This window comes from Neoarius graeffei, chromosome 9, assembly GCF_027579695.1.
Source record: "Neoarius graeffei isolate fNeoGra1 chromosome 9, fNeoGra1.pri, whole genome shotgun sequence".
NCBI lineage: Eukaryota > Metazoa > Chordata > Actinopteri > Siluriformes > Ariidae > Neoarius > Neoarius graeffei.
Window position 1 is genome coordinate 80773717 of NC_083577.1, and position 18774 is coordinate 80792490.

Consider the following 18774-nt stretch of genomic DNA (forward strand, 5'->3'; position numbering starts at 1 on the left):
ACAGTCCAAAGACATGCAGGTTAGGTTAACTGGTGACTCTAAATTGACCGTAGGTGTGAATGTGAGTGTGAATGGTTGTCTGTGTCTATGTGTCAGCCCTGTGATGACCTGGCGACTTGTCCAGGGTGTACCCCGCCTTTCGCCCGTAGTCAGCTGGGATAGGCTCCAGCTTGCCTGCGACCCTGTAGAAGGATAAAGCGGCTAGAGATAATGAATGAATAATGAATGAATTGATTTTTCTGAAATGTGGACGACGCTGACGGACAACACATGATGGCATAAGTTCATTGCCTGTCGGCCGGATGAGCTAATAAACAACTGAGCTGCCATCAGTGGGATGAAAATCTGAATAGTGCTAAGAAGAGGAGGATGAAAATTCAAACAAGCTGTGGTCCAAAGAAATAAAGAAAAGTAAATTAGCTCTGGGGCTTAATTCGTAAATCAGTGGACCGTGTGATGGCAGATATATTGAACTTTCAAACAAAATACGCCGTTTCTCATTTGTGCTTCCAAAAGCATATTACATTATGTTACTTGGACCAGATTTGCACTGTTGGACCAGTAGTTATTGTTTCTTTTCATCCTGTTTAGGTTTTTCCATTGCGGTTTAAGATGTGCTTTTGTTCACTTAAAGAATTCTTGTTTAATTTTCACTGTGTAATGCAGCACTGAAGGATCTCTATCTCATACAATATACGGTACATAACAGCAATGACGTTGATTTTGAGTTACGTTTTTCTCTTTAATTGCATTGCATCTATCTGAAGAAACAAAAGTCTTTTCTGCTGTGCCGTGATTCTGAATAGCTTCTCAGTAGGGATGCACTGATATCAATATCCGGTATCTGTGCTCATACTCATTACATTACATTACATTACAGGCATTTAGCAGACGCTCTTATCCAGAGTGACATACAACAGACCCAGAGCAGCCTGGTGAGCAGTTAGGGGTTAGGTGCCTTGCTTAAGGGCACTTCAGCCATTTCTGCTGGTCCAGGGAATCGAACCGGCGACCTTTTGGTCCTAAATCTGCTTCTCTAACCATTAGGCTCTAAAAACCGGTTCCACCAAGTTTTCATTTTGGAAAAAAAATTGCTCTGATACCAACATCTGTCATAACATGAAATTATGTGGTGTAAAACTAGCGTACATTACCATGCTATACAAAATGATGAGGCAAAACAAAAATGACAGGGACGTACGCATTTCATGATTAATGACACCAATCAAAACAACACGGGCTGTAAGAGATAAACTACAGCATCTTCAGGCGATACAAGTAACCTGATAAACCATCTTAAATAAATCTAAGCAGGAGGAATTCATTAACAGCAGCACACGGCAGCAAGGAAACACTGCAGCAAAGACTAACGAGGTGAGAAAAATGTCTACATGTTGTGATTTGATTGTCTAAAAATGCTAGGTGTGTGAAGAGAACAGCCTTATCCAGTATGCTGGTCTTGATGATCATACACTTTTTTTTTTCCATATTGGATGCATAGACAATAATAAAATGTACTTTAAGAAGCACTTTTATGAAGCTCTTCTCCACTGCATCCCAACTTGATCATCTCATCTCATTATCTGTAGCCGCTTTATCCTTCTACAGGGTCGCAGGCAAGCTGGAGCCTATCCCAGCTGACTACGGGCGAAAGGCGGGGTACACCCTGGACAAGTCGCCAGGTCATCACAGGGCTGACACATAGACACAGACAACCATTCACACTCACATTCACACCTACGGTCAATTTAGAGTCACCAGTTAACCTAACCTGCATGTCTTTGGACTGTGGGGGAAACCGGAGCACCCGGAGGAAACCCACGCGGACACGGGGAGAACATGCAAACTCCACACAGAAAGGCCCTCGCCGGCCACGGGGCTCGAACCCGGACCTTCTTGCTGTGAGGCGACAGCGCTAACTACTACACCACCGTGCCGCCCCCCAACTTGATCAAGCGAAAGTAATTCATTTACTGTAAAACCAGTTGGCTAATATTATAAAGAATGAACCTTGTAGAGTATGTGTTCTAGACATGTGTGTAGATTTCATGGGGAAGCATTGATAGAGCGAAATAGAAAAGTTCTTCGATATCCCTGATTCCTTCATAGTAAGAAGGTTACTCATTTCAGTATCAGTATTAGTACCAAACATCAGGTATTGATGGCAGGCTTGTACGGTCGTACTCGAGTCCAGGACTTGTGCCCTAATTTTAAAGACTTGTGACTTGACTTGGACTTGATCACTGATGACTCGGACTCATAAACTGGAGACGAGGACTGATTTTTTTCTTTACTTTTTTTTTTGTAACATGCCATAATAATTTGGCATAAGAGATTTATATTTACATCTACATTAATTTTATACTAATTTCCTGCAAGAGATGCACATTCATCTGTTCATACATCATGTTCAGGAACAAACTAACGTTAATGGCGCTAAAATGCCTGGAGAGACGCCGCTAGGATTGTCCGCTTTGCTTCTACAGACTTCTCGTGCAGTGGGAAAAAACGCACTGTGATGTGTTCCGTATGTAGAAGAACTATTGAGGAGACGATGGGGACGACCTCGAACTTCAATCGTCATTTGGCAAGACTCCACCCAGAGAAGGAAGTGGCACGCTATGTTCATTGCTCTGTTGATAGTGGATGGGGCTTGCTTGCTGAGCGATAAACTAGCTGGTGTTAACCGTCTTTCATGTTATTTGCCCTGTTGATAGTGGGCGGGGCTTGTTGAGCGATGGACAAGCTTTTTATCTGTAGCCTGTTCACTAAAATGGGGCAGTCGAGCAGTAACGTTAGTCCAATACAGTAGCAGAGACGCTTTCACATAAAGGCAGCAACAGCCACCGTCAAATGGTGCGGATGGAGTCTTGTTCTCGGACTCGACTTGAAATTTTCTTTAATGACTCGGACTTGAACACTGGGGACTCGAGACTGGACTCAGACTCCGGGTTTAGTGCACTGCAAAAAATAAAAATCTTAGGAAGTTTATTTGTCTATTTTCAAGTCAAAACATCTAGCCACCCTTATTATAAGACATAATTGCCCAACAAGCAAAACCTCTTTTAGCTAGAAAGGCTAGTTTTTAGACAGTCCATCTTGAAAATCTTGTATAGACAAAATGTCTTGAAAAAGTCTTATTTGGAGCACCTTTGAAAATAAAACAAGGTTTTTTTAAAACAAGTACGTACATTTTGGACATTTATCAAATGCGGTTCATCTTGTTTCAAGAAAAAAAAAACAAAGTATGCTTGTTATGGGAATAAATGAACTTTACTGAAATCTTTGAATCTTTCATTACAATTCAACTCCACCTTACAGATCCTAAGTTTACTGCGAGTGTTTTCTCCGTCATTCAGAGTGAGCTCCTTCTAGATGCTGTACAGACTCTAGACCAGACAAGTGCCTTCAAAAAGGCTATGAGTGAGTGGAGGGCGTTTTAGTGACGTCTTTTTGGAATGCTGTGAGTTAAGTTCAGTGGGGTTTTTTTTTTTGTTTGGTTGGTTGGTTTTTTTTTGTGCCTGATCTTGTAAACCCCTCGTACACATGAATAGTCAGTGCCCCCAAAATGCACTGTTGCTTTGGCGTTGTGTAAGCACTGTAAGTCAAAATGCGTAGACTTTTTTTTTTTTGGTGCCTGAGGTCCTGGGGAAGTGGAATCTTAAAGTGCCATTCCACCATTGGATGTATTTTTTTGGCATAAAATACAATATATTTTATGACAACATGACTAGACAGAGAAATCTTTTAGCTTCAAAATGATATATCAAACATAATTTTTTGACAACGACATGTATATTAATTTTGCGACCAAAGTCACCTACCCTTTTAATTTCCGCGCGGTAGTGAAATGTGATGTCATCGGCAGGTTCCCCTTCTTGTGTACCACATCACGTGTGACGTGGCACAGATTATCAGCAATGGCGGATAGAACGCGATTGTCAGCTTCGGAAAAGAAGCGAAGGAAAATAGCAAGTGATGCCCAAAGGAGACGGTCGATGGTGAATATCGGCACAGCAATCGACAAGTGGAAATCGCGTTCTATCCGCCATTGCTGATAATCTGTGCCACGTCACACGTGACGTGGTACACAAGAAGGGGAACCTGCCGATGACATCACGTTTCACTACCGCGCGGAAATTAAAAGGGTAGGTGACTTTGGTCGGAAAATTAATATACTTGTCGTTGTCAAAAAATTATATTTGATGTATCATTTTGAAGCTAAAAGATTTCTCTGTCTAGTCATGTTGTCATAAAATATATTGTATTTTATGCCAAAGAATACATCCAATGGTGGAATGGCACTTTAAGAGATGTTTTAATGTTTGAATGTTGAAATGGGGAAAAAAAAAATTGTTGCAATGCTACACGTGTCGTCAACTTGATTCAAGATAGTCTCTGGTCTCATATCTAGAGTATTTTACTCATTACAGGTCACAAAAGGAGACTCTTTTAAAGCTAGCAATGCTTAGTTGTAGAATTTAACAATCCTAATATTAGTATATTTATCTTAAATTCAGTTTTTACTGCTAAGACTTTGTCATGAATTTAAGTGAAATACCCTTAAAATGAAATAAATAAAAATGACTTGAATGGCTAAATGTAAGAAGTACGATCTTGTTATAAGAAATATTTTGATTATTTTGAGTTAATCAGATCTCGCATAATAAGTTCACCAATCTTATTTTGGAATTATTTCATCTAAAAACAGGTTACATTTTTCATCTTACTTTAAGAAATCTTACCAAGTCAAATTTGGCTAGTTCCACTGGCAGATTTTTTTCACCTGACTCAAGCAAATATGCTTTGTTTTCATCTTTTATTTCTTATTTTTGAAAGGCCATTTTTTGCAGTGTGACTCGGCTACAACACTGATCGATGGTTAACGATGCATCCCTACGTCTCAACATTACACTTACTGACGTTGCATATTAATCATGCTTCCTCCATCAAGTCAAGACAACCAGCACCTTGAAGAGCCCCAATATTATGTCAGATAAAACCTTCTGGTCTCTGATCACTTGTGAAAAAAACATCATTCTAAGTGCATATTTATATTCCAGGTGCATAAATAGCTCTAATCCAAGTCTCGAGCATGTGACGATATCGCGTTTAAATTTGGCTTCGTAAGCCCTGGAGGCCATTTCATTTTTGTCCAACCAACTTTCATCACACACACAGCTGCGATGTGGTAAATGAGTCACTTCACACTTTGGAGTGCGCATCCCCCGCAGTCACCCAGGGTGCTTGCTCATTGTGGTGGAGCTTGTGTCAACAGTTGAAGTTAGCAATGGAGGTCAGACTTCCACTCGCATCACAGCCTCTCCCGACAGTCATCACACCCCGTTAATCTTTATGGATCTCTTCCTGGGTCCGATTATGCCAGTAGGTTTAAAAAATTAGCTCACGGACATGTTTATTCTTGACCTAAACCATTTGAACCAATGTTGATGGGTTGTCTTATATCAGAAAACACTACAGGATTGCTTACTGGTCATCAGTGAGTAGCTGTATGTCTGGATCCTGACAGTTTATACGTAGAATATCTGATTTTGGCGACAATTCAAGGTGTTTATCTTCACTTCTCAGTCATTATCAGTAATCATCATCATTGGCAATCTGATGGGAAATGGGAAAATTCTGTGTCAACATGAATCAGTCAATAATTTGATTTCATTGTAATTACATGACATATGGACCTTTAGTCTCTCTGCAAACCTGCAAATAAACCCAGCAATAAAGGAATGGTTTGATTTATAATTGGATGTTTCTGCCAGAGTTCTTTATAGTAAAGACGTACTGAAACTGTTTTGGGGTTTCAAATTTCACATAAGGTTCTGCATGGCATTTGGGGCAGCTCTTTAATATCTGGTATTATTTGTGCACAGTCTGTAATGACAGATAATCAGATTAATTCGGACTATTCCTCGATAATCACCTCGAGCGACTCGGTAAAATGGCGGCCAATCGCTTCGTCACCGCAAGTGAGGAAGAATTACAAATGATGAAAGAAAATGCTGCTCCTAAAAGCACTAAAGACACTAAGTTTGGTCTAAAACTATTCAAAGGGAAGGTGGAGTTGTGATTTATTTTATCGATTTCAAAACAAAGTATTTTATGTGAGTCGGCATAGATAAGTGACAAGTCTGCACCGCGCCTTTATTACATTAGCATGCTGCTTTTAAGTTTGAAATAAATAAATAATAATAAAAAAAATTTAATAAATCACAGTTATTTATACTAAAACAATTATCTGCCTCAGGCTCAGTGAATATCAGTGACTATTCTATCCACATTCACTGGATATGAGCAATCGCACGCTCTGATTGGCTACTCTACTGCTAGGATATCAGCTCATATGCCATGAGTAGAGAAAAACAAAATGGCGGAGCCTGTTACTGAACCAACCAAGGATAAAATAAAAACTCGACTTGAAAACAAAACCCCAAAATATATTAAAAAAGCAACAAAATATGGAATAAAAGTATTTGATTGTAAGAACATCTTTATTTTTTCAAGAATTATTATTGTTTTCGTATTTTTCAAAAATTGCGACTGTCATTTCGCCAGTTTGTTTACATTCTAAGCAGAAATGATTTTGTCTGGCATTTTGTATGAAGTTTTTATTGACTCAATTTGCAAAAAATAAAAATGCTCCGTTTCTCAAAATCCAGTGAATGTGGATCGGCACTACGAACCTCGTCTGCGATCAGCTCATGTGCGATTCAATTTTGTGGAATAACTTAATTATAATCCATGCAGGACACTTTTTCAATGGAATAAAAATCTGTTCTATTCCCTTCTAGCAGGTTTCATTCATTTGGTTTGATAGCATGCAATATTATTAGCATATCGCTTATCCTATGCGCATTACGTCACTCTACCCAATGGAGAATGAGCGTTGAATATGGTTTACGATACTGCATGGTTGTCAATGCAACATGACATCACACGTCACAGATGTAAAACTTCTGTGCTAGCGAGCGACTGTGACAATTTGTAAACAAACATGGCCGCCAGGTCTTCTTCGTTAAAAACGGAACATTTTGAAAGGATTTTGAAAAAGAAAGACGCGTTGAACACTTGAAAGGAAAGTATAATAATAATAATAATAATAATAATAATAATAGGGCGGCACGGTGGTGTAGTGGTTAGCGCTGTCGCCTCACAGCAAGAAGGTCCTGGGTTCGAGCCCCGGGGCCGACGAGGGCCTTTCTGTGCGGAGTTTACATGTTCTCCCCGTGTCCGCGTGGGTTTCCTCCGGGTGCTCCGGTTTCCCCCACAGTCCAAAGACATGCAGGTTAGGTTAACTGGTGACTCTAAATTGAGCGTAGGTGTGAATGTGAGTGTGAATGGTTGTCTGTGTCTATGTGTCAGCCCTGTGATGACCTGGCGACTTGTCCAGGGTGTACCCCGCCTTTCACCCGTAGTCAGCTGGGATAGGCTCCAGCTTGCCTGCGACCCTGTAGAAGGATAAAGCGGCTAGAGATAATGAGATGAGATGAGATAATAATAATAATAATAATAATAATAATAACAACATTGGCTGACTTTTTCGTGGTCTATCAGATATATTCCATTGGAATGGAATATATCTGATAGACCATGAAAAAAAGCCAGCCAATATTATTTAAATAATAACCTCAACTTCTTCTCAGTTATTATTCACCAATATTCACTTCACCTTCGACAAATAATTGTTAAATAATTTGGGTTTTTCCAAATCTGAAATATTGGGATCTGATAATAGCGTTAAAGAAGAACTGAAGTCATTTTTAAACTTGCTTTATTTCTTAATTAACGTGTTATTCAATTACATTTTTGGTTTCAGTAACCTTATATCATGACTCTTATTGGTAACTAATCGCAATTAAATATTATACTTATCGGCCTATTCGGTTTTTAGCCGTGTTGAATTTAGTTCGTTTGGTCCACGGCAGGCGACGCTTATCCGCGCGATCTTCACGAGACTTGTGCGAGACTTCGAAACGTCAAGTGTCAGCCAGGTGTCAGCGCCGCCATTTTGAAAACTGTTTTCCAAACGAAATATTGCACAAAAACGAGTTTAAATGACGATTACTGCCTACTTTTTTCAAACTTTCCTGTTTGCTATCAAAACAAACAAAACTTCCGGCTTGATCATGTCAGCATTCGAAAGAGGGGGCGCACGTCTTTTGACAACGTTGGCAGATGTCGGTCGCTTTGATTTCCGCTGTACGTTTTACTTCCGTCCTACAATGTCTCGCACAGGTCTCAACGAATCTCGTTTACGGCCGTCGCTTTGACATATGGACTGATATATTACGTCGCATATTTCAAACACTCATAACTTGCTATAGCAGCGACAAAATGCGATCAAAAAATGCATTCCGATATTTAACAAAATGAGAAATAGAATTTTGATGATAAAAATTTGCCTTCAGTTCTACTTTAATCCAATTTAAATATCCTGATATGCTGTTTACGTGCATAATGAAATAATCTGGTAATGGAAACAATTGTCAAAATCCGATTTATTACTGAGATGAATGCGCAGTATTTATTCATGTTTCTGTAATAGTCCCTATATTGCTTACAAGGCTATGACGACTGGATTTAATAACGCTCCAGTCATTAACACCACAATCAAAAGTGAAATGAAGAGTAAGTACGATATTAATGTTGAATTTTATAACGTTGGATAATAACAGTGGTGCCTTTGCGATGGTGTGTTTTCAGCTCATACTTCCTCCACCTGTCTGTCTCCATCTGCAGACTAAAGATCCAATCATCTCTCCTTTTCACCCACCCCTTATTCCTTCCTCTCTCCATCACACCCACTTTCCCACTGATTTCTATTAGCCCTCAGAGCCGAGCAAAAAGCGAGCACGTCACGTTTGCACATCTCACCTGTGAAATGTCCGTGTGACACGTTCTCGAGAAAAGATGAAAGTGGAGAACAATCCTGATTTTCAGGTTTGGCTGAAGATAAAGTGCTTTGGTTTGCCATCTATCTTTTCTATCTTTGTTTCGGCATGTTTCCTGACTTGTAATATGGCACAGACATAGTTTTGTGGGGTTTTTTCCCCGTCTTTGTAATATTGATCTAACACTAGAGCATGGAAAAGAGTGCCTTTGTAGATCGTTTGATAACAGAACAAAAGAATTACTGATCATGCTTTGATGATGGTGCTACACCAGGTCCTGGTCACAACTGGGAAATAGTGAATCTGATCATGAAAATGAGCTTGGATGATGATGATTAATTAAATCAGTGCTTTTTTCATAAAAATAAATGATTTCTTATGAATAGTGGTTTGTGCGCCCTAGTTGACTGATTCAAATGGGAAGGAAAAAAAAACAATCTGCACCATACGGGATAATTAGGTTGCTGTTTCAAGCAATTTTTCTTTATTACTCTTTGACCTGTAGTAACCTACATGCTGGTTTGCCATATGTTACTCCCTTTTTGTGATGGCCCTTAAAAATACAGAGCCTTATAAATATCTAATGCTTATATAATTTATTTATAATTTATTTTTAAATAAAAAAAAGACACCTGGAATAAGTATATTCGTATAATTCTCCAGTTAACCATGCTGCTTGCTGATAGAAACCAACCATTTTTATTACTCAAAAGCGCCTCTGTAGCGCAAGACACACATGCCTTTGAGTAACAAGGAAACCCGTTTATGGTTGATTGAACAGGAGAGACCCCAAAAAACCTCAAAGCTCTCATCACGCCCTGGTCCGTCATGCATAACGAATTGGGATGCGATCATGTCCACACTGACTTTGTTTACAGATGAAGGGTGGGGCTCATCAGTCACTATCTTAATGTGGTGGATCTCCATAAAGGGAACTAAAACTAGGGCAAAGCATACACGGACGAGACACACACACACACACACACTCTGAATGATAGCACAAATGGGTTAACACCACAACACATCTAAAATCAACAGATCGAGAGGAAGTTTAAAGGATGAGGCATGCAGAACTGACCTGGAAGCGTTTTTTGGACCAGATTTTCTTCATGGTCTGGAGTAATCCTGGTCTTCTGGTGTGTTTGGGGGAGCCCGGGGTTTCTGAGACCTGGGGATTCACGGTAAGACCTGGAGCTGACCCGATCACATCAATAAACGCATTACCAGGATCCAGTGTCGATCTGAGACGAAGTGTCACTCGGGAGAAGAAAACGAGTTGCTCTCAGTTTGCTGGAGCAAATGTCGCTTGGTTCTGAGAGAAAAACATTTTGTCAAATAATAATAATAATAATAATATTAGTAAGAAATGAATTTCAAAAAAGTGTCGCTGTTCTTTTCTCAGAACTTGCGTTCTCCTTCAGTGAAAAACTTCAACACACAAAAGGCTGGAACATCTTTCGGTTTAGGATACGAGTCAAACTGCAGAGAAGAAAAGATCACAGCTCGGAAAAACAATAATAAAAAAAAAAAAAAACGAGAGAAACCTTGACAGATGGCACTGCCTGCTCTCCCCTAAAGCTCCTGAGAGATTTAATGTTCAGGAGTCCCACTCAAGCTGAGCAGCATGAAAGCTGGAACTGAACCATCAACACTGAGAACGGAGACGTGCTGGATAATGAACACCGGAGAGCCTGCTCAGACAATAGCAGTACCAGGGAGAGAGAGAGAGAGAGAAAGAGAGAGAGAGGGGGGGTGAGAATACATGCAATCCTACCCTGCTTTACAGAGACAGAGAGCGAGATAAACAGAGAGAGGGAGAGAATGAGTCAGCCCTAAAGAAAGCGTCATGGAGAGATGCAGACTGGCAAAGCATTTCGTTCTACTGTCTTCATTATTCTTCCTTGTACCCCTCCCTTCTCTCCCCTACTTCCTCCCCAAATGTGCATCCAAGTGATGCTCTCTGTGTGTGTGTGTGTGTGTGTGTGTGTGTGTGTGTGTGTGTGTGTGTGTGTGTGAGTGAGAGAGAGAGAGATAGCCTCCTCACCCACAGCCTGTGTTATACGCTCAGGATCAGTGCCCATGATGTCCCAGCAGCCTCGAGGCAATCATCATGTTTTGCTTAAATAGCACTCAGCAGTGGCGATTTTTACCAAAACATCACATTTCCCATATTTTCCTTTGTTTCCTGATGATGAGCGCACACAAACAAGAGTGCTCTGAGAGCACATTATCCCCCCTGGCAACTATATCTATGCTATAAGGCCATAACTCTGGTAAAATGCGACTGAATTGAACAAAATTGCAATATGCATATTACTGACTTATAACAAAGAATCCTGCCAAGTTTTGTGAAATTCCTCCAAAAATTGTGAGAGGAGTTGATTTCAGAAACTGAGTACCCTTCCCAAGACAGATGGACGGACAAACGGATAGACAGACGGACATCACCACAACATAATCCCGCTTCGGGCTTTTGGCCAACAGGGGATAAAAACTATCAACTCAACACTGATCGGGAACCTTTCGAGGTTCTGTGTAGAACTGATCGGTTCTTTATTACAGACTTCCATGTAAAACGCTTTTAAGAAGCTATGTCCTTAACTATCCAAAGAATGGATTATAAAAGGATTCAGGTTTTTTTTTTCCATAGATATTTATAATAGATATTTTGACAAGCACTACATTAAATTAAACACATATTTAACTAAATATTTCAATAATATTGGCTGGCATTGAGTGGTATATCGGATATATTCCATTCAGCTAGCATGATACTGAATGAGTCGAAGACGAGTAGCTGAATGGAATATAACTGATCTCATCTCATTATCTGTAGCCGCTTTATCCTGTTCTACAGGGTCGCAGGCAAGCTGGAGCCTATCCCAGCTGACTACGGGCGAAAGGCGGGGTACACCCTGGACAAGTCGCCAGGTCATCACAGGGCTGACACATAGACACAGACAACCATTCACACTCACATTCACACCTACGGTCAATTTAGAGTCACCAGTTAACCTAACCTGCATGTCTTTGGACTGTGGGGGAAACCGGAGCACCCGGAGGAAACCCACGCGGACACGGGGAGAACATGCAAACTCCGCACAGAAAGGCCCTCGCCAGCCACGAGGCTCGAACCTGGACCTCTCGCTGTGAGGCGACAGCGCGAACCACTACACCACCGTGCCGCCTGAATATATCTGATATACCATGAAAAAAAGACAGCTATTATTATTATTATTATTATTATGATAATATATGCACATTCCTTTTGGGTGTTCAACACGTCTTTCTTTTTTCAAAATTCTCTCAAAATCTTCCGTATTTAATGCAGCAAACCTGGCAGCCATGTTCGTTTACAAATCGTCCCAGTCACTTGCTAGTGCATTAGTTTTATGTCTCTGACATTTGACATGTTGTCTTGACAACCATGCAATATCATAAATCATATTCAACACTCATTCTTCACTGGGTAGAGTGACATAATACACATAGGATAAGTGATATGTTAACAATATTGCATGCTATCGAACCAAATGAATGGAACCCGCTAGAAGGGAATAGAACACGTTTTTATTCCATTAAAAAAGTGTGGTGTATGTATAATAATGCAGAAGATTGATCACAAATATTAAATGCTTATTATTCCTAAAACTCAGACTGATCTTTTATGGTCAGAATTAACATAAAGGAGCGGGTCGTAACAAATGACCAAGGATCCTGCAGTTCACACTCCTTACAACATTTGTAGTACTTTTCAAAATTCTGGCTGTTCTAAAGAGTGCAGTCTTTGGCAGCAACTCAGTTTGAATTTCAACACCAATCTTGGAGATCCAATTTTGGATCTTTTTTGTAACCACACCAAGGGCTCCAACAACAATCGGAATAACCTCCACTTTATTCATTTCTATGGAAGCCACGAGAGGCCCTTCATATAATCCTTTTTTTATTCACCTTGCTATCCTGAGATCACGACATAATTAATTCAGGATCTCGAGAAAACAACACAACCAATTCGAGAGCTCGAGAAAACAAAACCGTTAGTTCGAGATCTCGAGAAAACAACACAACTAATTCGAGATCTCGAGAAAACAAAACAATTATTCCGTGATCTCGAGTAAACAGCTGAGAAATGGTTCATTCAGGTGCGCCAAGAGACTTGTGATATGCTGACTTTGGGGCTATTTCTCATTCTGTATAGACGCAACTTTGGTCATTAGAATGTCTGGAATAATCGATCACCTAATAAGGCGAGATCACGGAATAATTGTTTTGTTTTCTCGAGATCTCGAATTAGTTGTGTTGTTTTCTCGAGATCCTGAATTAATTATGTCGTTATCTCGGGATAACAAGGTGAATAAAAAAAGAAGATTATATGAAGGGCCTCTCGCGGCTTCCATACATTTCCAAAATCTTCTTTATTTCAAATTTCAAAGGCTGGTATTTCTCTTCCTTCTCATCCTCCTTCTCCATAACCCTGTCATCTCCTGGTATTGTAATGTCAATCAAGAGGCAGTGCTTTCTTTCTTTCTTTATCTACCAGTATCAGATCTGTTCTTCTTGCTGTGATATTCTCATCACCTTGGATGCTGAAGTCCCAAAGGAGCTTCACACTTGCATTTTTATAATGCTTATTATCATTATCCCATTTCCACTTCAGTGGAAATGTGATCTTGAAATTGCTTAGGTTTAGTGTACACGTCGTACTAGTAGTTAGACAAGGGCCATTTCTCGCTCAGTTTTCAAGATATCTGGATGAAACTTGGTGTGCATGTACTGTAGGTAGTGACCATCTGTGAGCTCCATATCATGCACGTCATTGTAATGACGTCATCAAATTTTCAGGAACGGCTATGAACGGGACCACCTGGGACAGTACCAGGACAAGCTAGACAAAATTCTTTCATGCCATCTTCCATGGCCCTTATACCTTTATACTTTTTTTGCATTCATTTGACCTCTGACCTTGACCCTTTGCAAGAATTAGGTCAAAGGTCACTTGTGCATTAAATCGCTAATCCTTCCTCATTTTTGCATGAATTTTCACCAAATGGCGTACGGAGAACCTGTTTGGAGGGGCTTCAAAATAGTTCGCATTGGTTAAGCGATTTGACTTATTTTCACTGAGTTACGTGACCTTGAACTTGTCAATTAGGTGACTCTATAGCAAAAAGTCAGAGTTTTGTCTATTTTTCATGGTTTTTGTGCTAGCCTTGCTCCTTTGCCATAGAAAAGCATGTTTTAATGAATATTTATAGTTTTGACCCATTGACAAGGTCAATATTAGGTCACACATTTTCAATGGTGGCGGCACGGTGGTGTAGTGGTTAGCGCTGTCGCCTCACAGCAAGAAGGTCCGGGTTCGAGCCCCGTGGTTGGCAAGGGCCTTTCTGTGCGGAGTTTGCATGTTCTCCCAGTGTCCGCGTGGGTTTCCTCCGGGTGCTCCGGTTTCCCCCACAGTCCAAAGACATGCAGGTTAGGTTAACTGGTGACTCTAAATTGACCGTAGGTGTGAATGTGAGTGTGAATGGTTGTCTGTGTCTATGTGTCAGCCCTGTGATGACCTGGCGACTTGTCCAGGGTGTACCCCGCCTTTCGCCCGTAGTCAGCTGGGATAGGCTCCAGCTTGCCTGCGACCCTGTAGAACAGGATAAAGCGGCTAGAGATGAGATATTTTCAAATGGTCTATATCTCAAAAATGGAGCAAGATAAAGCCATAGTTACTATTAACCATGAATAGGAAGTCATATATGGGCTTTCATTTGGGAACACTGGTTTTGTCCTGGAGTGACCTTGACAGGTCAGATCAATGATCTGCACATTTTTCACTGGCCTGCATCAAGAAATTGGTGAAAGATAGGAACGTATTATTAACAATGGAAGTATCATATCCTTTTCCCTTTGTCATCATATTCCAGACAAGTGGCCTCATTTCTTTCAGTTCTGTGACCTTGACCTTTGTCCCAAGGCCTCAGGTATGGAAATGGGATGCAGTCTCAGCGTTTAAGTCTAGGCTGAAAACATAACTGTTTAGTCAAGCTTTTTGTTAATGGTGTTTATGAGGTAAAGGTGTAGATCTGGAGGGTCCTCAGACATAGAATGTTTTGGTAAACTGGGCTGTATGGATGCTGTCAGTCCCCACTCGCTTGCTCACTCGAGTTCGTTGACGGTGTAGTGGCTGCTGCTTTATGTCCCGGGGCTCCCTCACACCTGTGTTACCTTCTGGCTCTCCCCTTTTAGTTATGCTGTCATGGTTAGTTTTGCCGGAGTCCCTGCTTGTACTCAGTGCAATATGTATACTGTTCCTACTCATTCAGGTGATATTGGGCATACAGTGGTGCTTGAAAGTTTGTGAACCCTTTAGAATTTATTTAGAATTTTTTTATTCACCAAAAACATTTGATTGGTGTGGGAATCAACAACATAGACCACAATTCATCCAATGTGCAGTATGCATGATATAATATGAATGGCAAGACCTGGTAATGTGACCAGTGTCAAATCGTCAGCAACAGTTTTTAGGCAGTTTCAGTGAATAGCTAAATCTAAATTAATTTAAGAAGAAAAGCCAATATTATTCAAGCTGTGTGTTATTTACCTTGCTTTGGAGTGGGTGAAGGACAAGCATGCAGCTGGACTAGATCTGATCATGTCCATTCCAAAGACTCATTGAGAAGGAATGGATTACCATGGTGACTTCTGCTTCAGGGAGTCCTGGTCTCAAACCAGCTCACAAATACAATAATGAAAAATTAACTGCATTTTAGGATTTGCTGCAAAATTTACCATAAGACTTGTCAAAAAGTAAGTACATACAGTGGTGCTTGAAAGTTTGTGAACCCATGAGAATTTTCTACATTTCTGCATAAATATGACCTAAAACATCATCAGATTTTCACACAAGTCCTAAAAGTGGAAAAAGAGAACCCAGTTAAACAAATGAGACAAAAATATTATACTTGGTCATTTATTTATTGAGGAAAACGATCCAATATTACATATCTGTGAGTGGGAAAAGTATGTGAACCTCTAGGATTAGCAGTTAATTTGAAGGTGAAATTAGAGTCAGGTGTTTTCAATCAATGGGATGACAATCAGGTGTGAGTGGGCACCCTGTTTTATTTAAAGAACAGGGATCTATCAAAGTCTGATCTTCACAACACATGTTTGTGGAAGTGTATCATGGCACAAACAAAAGAGATTTCTGAGGACCTCAGAAAAAGCATTGTTGATGCTCATCAGGCTGGAAAAGGTTACAAAACCATCTCTAAAGAGTTTGGACTCTGTGGTCGACCAACAAAGATCACTCCAAGAGCAAGGCGTGTAATAGTTGGCGAGGTCACAAAGGACCCCAGGGTAACTTCGAAGCAACTGAAGGCCTCTCTCACATTGGCTAATGTTAAATGGTCATGAGTCCACCATCAGGAGAACACTGAACAACAATGGTGTGTGCATGGCAGGATTGCAAGGAGAAAGCCACTGCTCTCCAAAAAGAACATTGCTGCTCATCTGCAGTTTGCTAAAGATCACGTGGACAAGCCTGAAGGCTATTGGAAAAATGTTTTGTGGATGGATGAGATCAAAATAGAACTTTTTGGTTTAAATGAGAAGCTTTATGTTTGGAGAAAGGAAAACACTGCATTCCAGCATAAGAACCTTATCCCATCTGTGAAACATGGTGGTGGTAGTATCACGGTTTGGGCCCGTTTTGCTGCATCTGGGCCAGGACGGCTTGCCATCATTGATGGAACAATGAATTCTGAATTATACCAGTGAATTCTAAAGGAAAATGTCAGGACATCTGTCCATGAACTGAATCTCAAGAGAAGGTGGGTCATGCAGCAAGACAACGACCCTAAGCACACAAGTCGTTCTTCCAAAGAATGGTTAAAGAATAAAGTTAAATGTTTTGGAATGGCCAAGTCAAAGTCCTGACCTTAATCCAATGGAAATGTTGCGGAAGGACCTGAAGCAAGCAGTTCATGTGAGGAAACCCACCAACATCCCAGAGTTGAAGCTGTTCTGTACGGAGGAATGGGCTAAAATTCCTCCAAGCCGGTGTGCAGGACTGATCAACAGTTACCGCAAACGTTTAATTGCAGTTATTGCTGCACAAGGGGGTCACACCAGATACTGAAAGCAAAGGTTCACATACTTTTGCCACTCACAGATATGTAACATTGAATCATTTTCCTCAATAAATAAATGACCAAGTACAATATTTTTGTCTCATTTGTTTAACTGGGTTCTCTTTATCTACTTTTAGGACTTGTGTGAAAATCTGATGATGTTTTAGGTCATATTTATGCAGAAATATAGAAAATTCTAAAGTGTTCGCAAACTTTCAAGCACCACTGTACCTAACAACCTGTGTTTTCTCTCCCCCCCCAAATCTGTCCCTCTGAGTTACATGTCAATCCTGAGATCGAGATGCTGGCCTCTTCTGCTCCTCGGACCTGCCTGATCCATCCTGATGCCCTGTGTCTGGTCGGAGTCTCATCGCATCGCTCCTGTAGAGGATGGCCCCATGTGGACAGTTGAAAGTCACACTTGGAGGATGCTCTGGACTCTTACAGTAATGCTTTTATGGCTAAGGACTACAGTTGACTTGCTAATTTTAGGACTGCAGTTGTCATGAACAGTTCTGCACTCAAGTTTCCATCAATGAAGAGTTTATAACATCAATGAAACTGTCTTCATGTGAAAACTGTTAATGTTATCGTCGTGTTGTCTGTTGTTGCCCAAATGAGGATGGGTTCCCTTTTGAGTCTGGTTCCTCTCGAGGTTTCTTCCTCATGTCGTCTGAGGGAGTTTTTCCTTGCCACCGTCACCACAGGCTTGCTCATTGGGGATAGATTAGGCATAAAATTAGCTCGTGTTTTAAGTCATTCAGATTCTGTGAAGCTGTTTTGCGACAATGTTTATTGTTAAAAGCACTATACAAATAAACCTGACTTGACTTGACACTGTGCCCTTGGCACAGTACCTCTAGTTATTATTATTATTATTATTATTATTATGAAACAAACTGTAAATGAATTCTTACAGTTTTGTATTTTTGGTATTTGGTAACTTGTTTGATGCACGGACACTAGAGAAGTGGGGATGTATCTGAAAAAATGAACAAAAGTGGAGGGGAAGTGAGGTCATGGGTCTTCACTGACCCCAGGTCTGCATTAAATGGATAAGGGTTCGGTTTGTCTCGGTGAAGGAACCCTTATAGGTCCCATGTAGAACCCAACAACAATGGCATCCTCTGTGAGAGATGAGTAAAGAAAAGCAAAACTAATTTAGAAAACTGAAGAACCCCTAACTATCCCAAGAGCATTTCAAGAATCATTAGTTCCGTGTGAAATCTTCATTAGCATTTTAACTTTCAGTCAGTCATTTTTAAAAATATATTTTCCTTTTTTTTGTAAATAAAATATGAAACAGCATTGAATCTTGCAGTGACAGAGTACACGCTGGCACAAAGTGGCATCTAAAACCCTAAAGAGTTTTTTTTTTCTTTTGTCTTATCTGCGTGGGGTCTTATGTCGAACTACCACCAAGTGTTTCCCGATTAGAGTGAGCTCCAAGTAGAACCTCTTTAGGACACAAAGAACCCTTAATAATCTGAATCCTTGAGGAACACTAATTTCTATACTCTTAAGAAAAATAAATAAATAAATAAATAAATAGAATTGATCGATTGATTAAACAAGAGTCATCGGGAGATGACATATCCCCCCGGCTCCCACATGAAACCCCACTCCAAATTGTTCTAAATTGAATTAGTTGCTATGGAAATATGGGAAAAAAAAAATCACAGAAATCCCAAAATGTCAAAGTCAAAAGGCACAACTCGTCTAGTCACTTAACATAACTGTCA

General features: G+C 40.3%; 1 protein-coding gene across 3 annotated transcripts in view; it reads right to left on the reverse strand.

Moving 5' to 3' along the window:
- Positions 1-18774, reverse strand: part of spegb (striated muscle enriched protein kinase b) — a 243516-nt gene that overhangs the window by 133960 nt on the left and 90782 nt on the right. The window contains exon 1 of one of the 3 annotated variants that reach the window (XM_060930359.1): positions 9985-10114. The exons of 1 other annotated variant lie outside the window; for it this stretch is intronic. The gene's annotated coding sequence lies outside the window, so the exon portion shown is untranslated. Of the gene's footprint in view, positions 1-5491; positions 5595-9984; positions 10115-18774 lie in introns of those variants that run through there. One more of the 3 variants, XM_060930358.1, reaches the window with a different exon arrangement.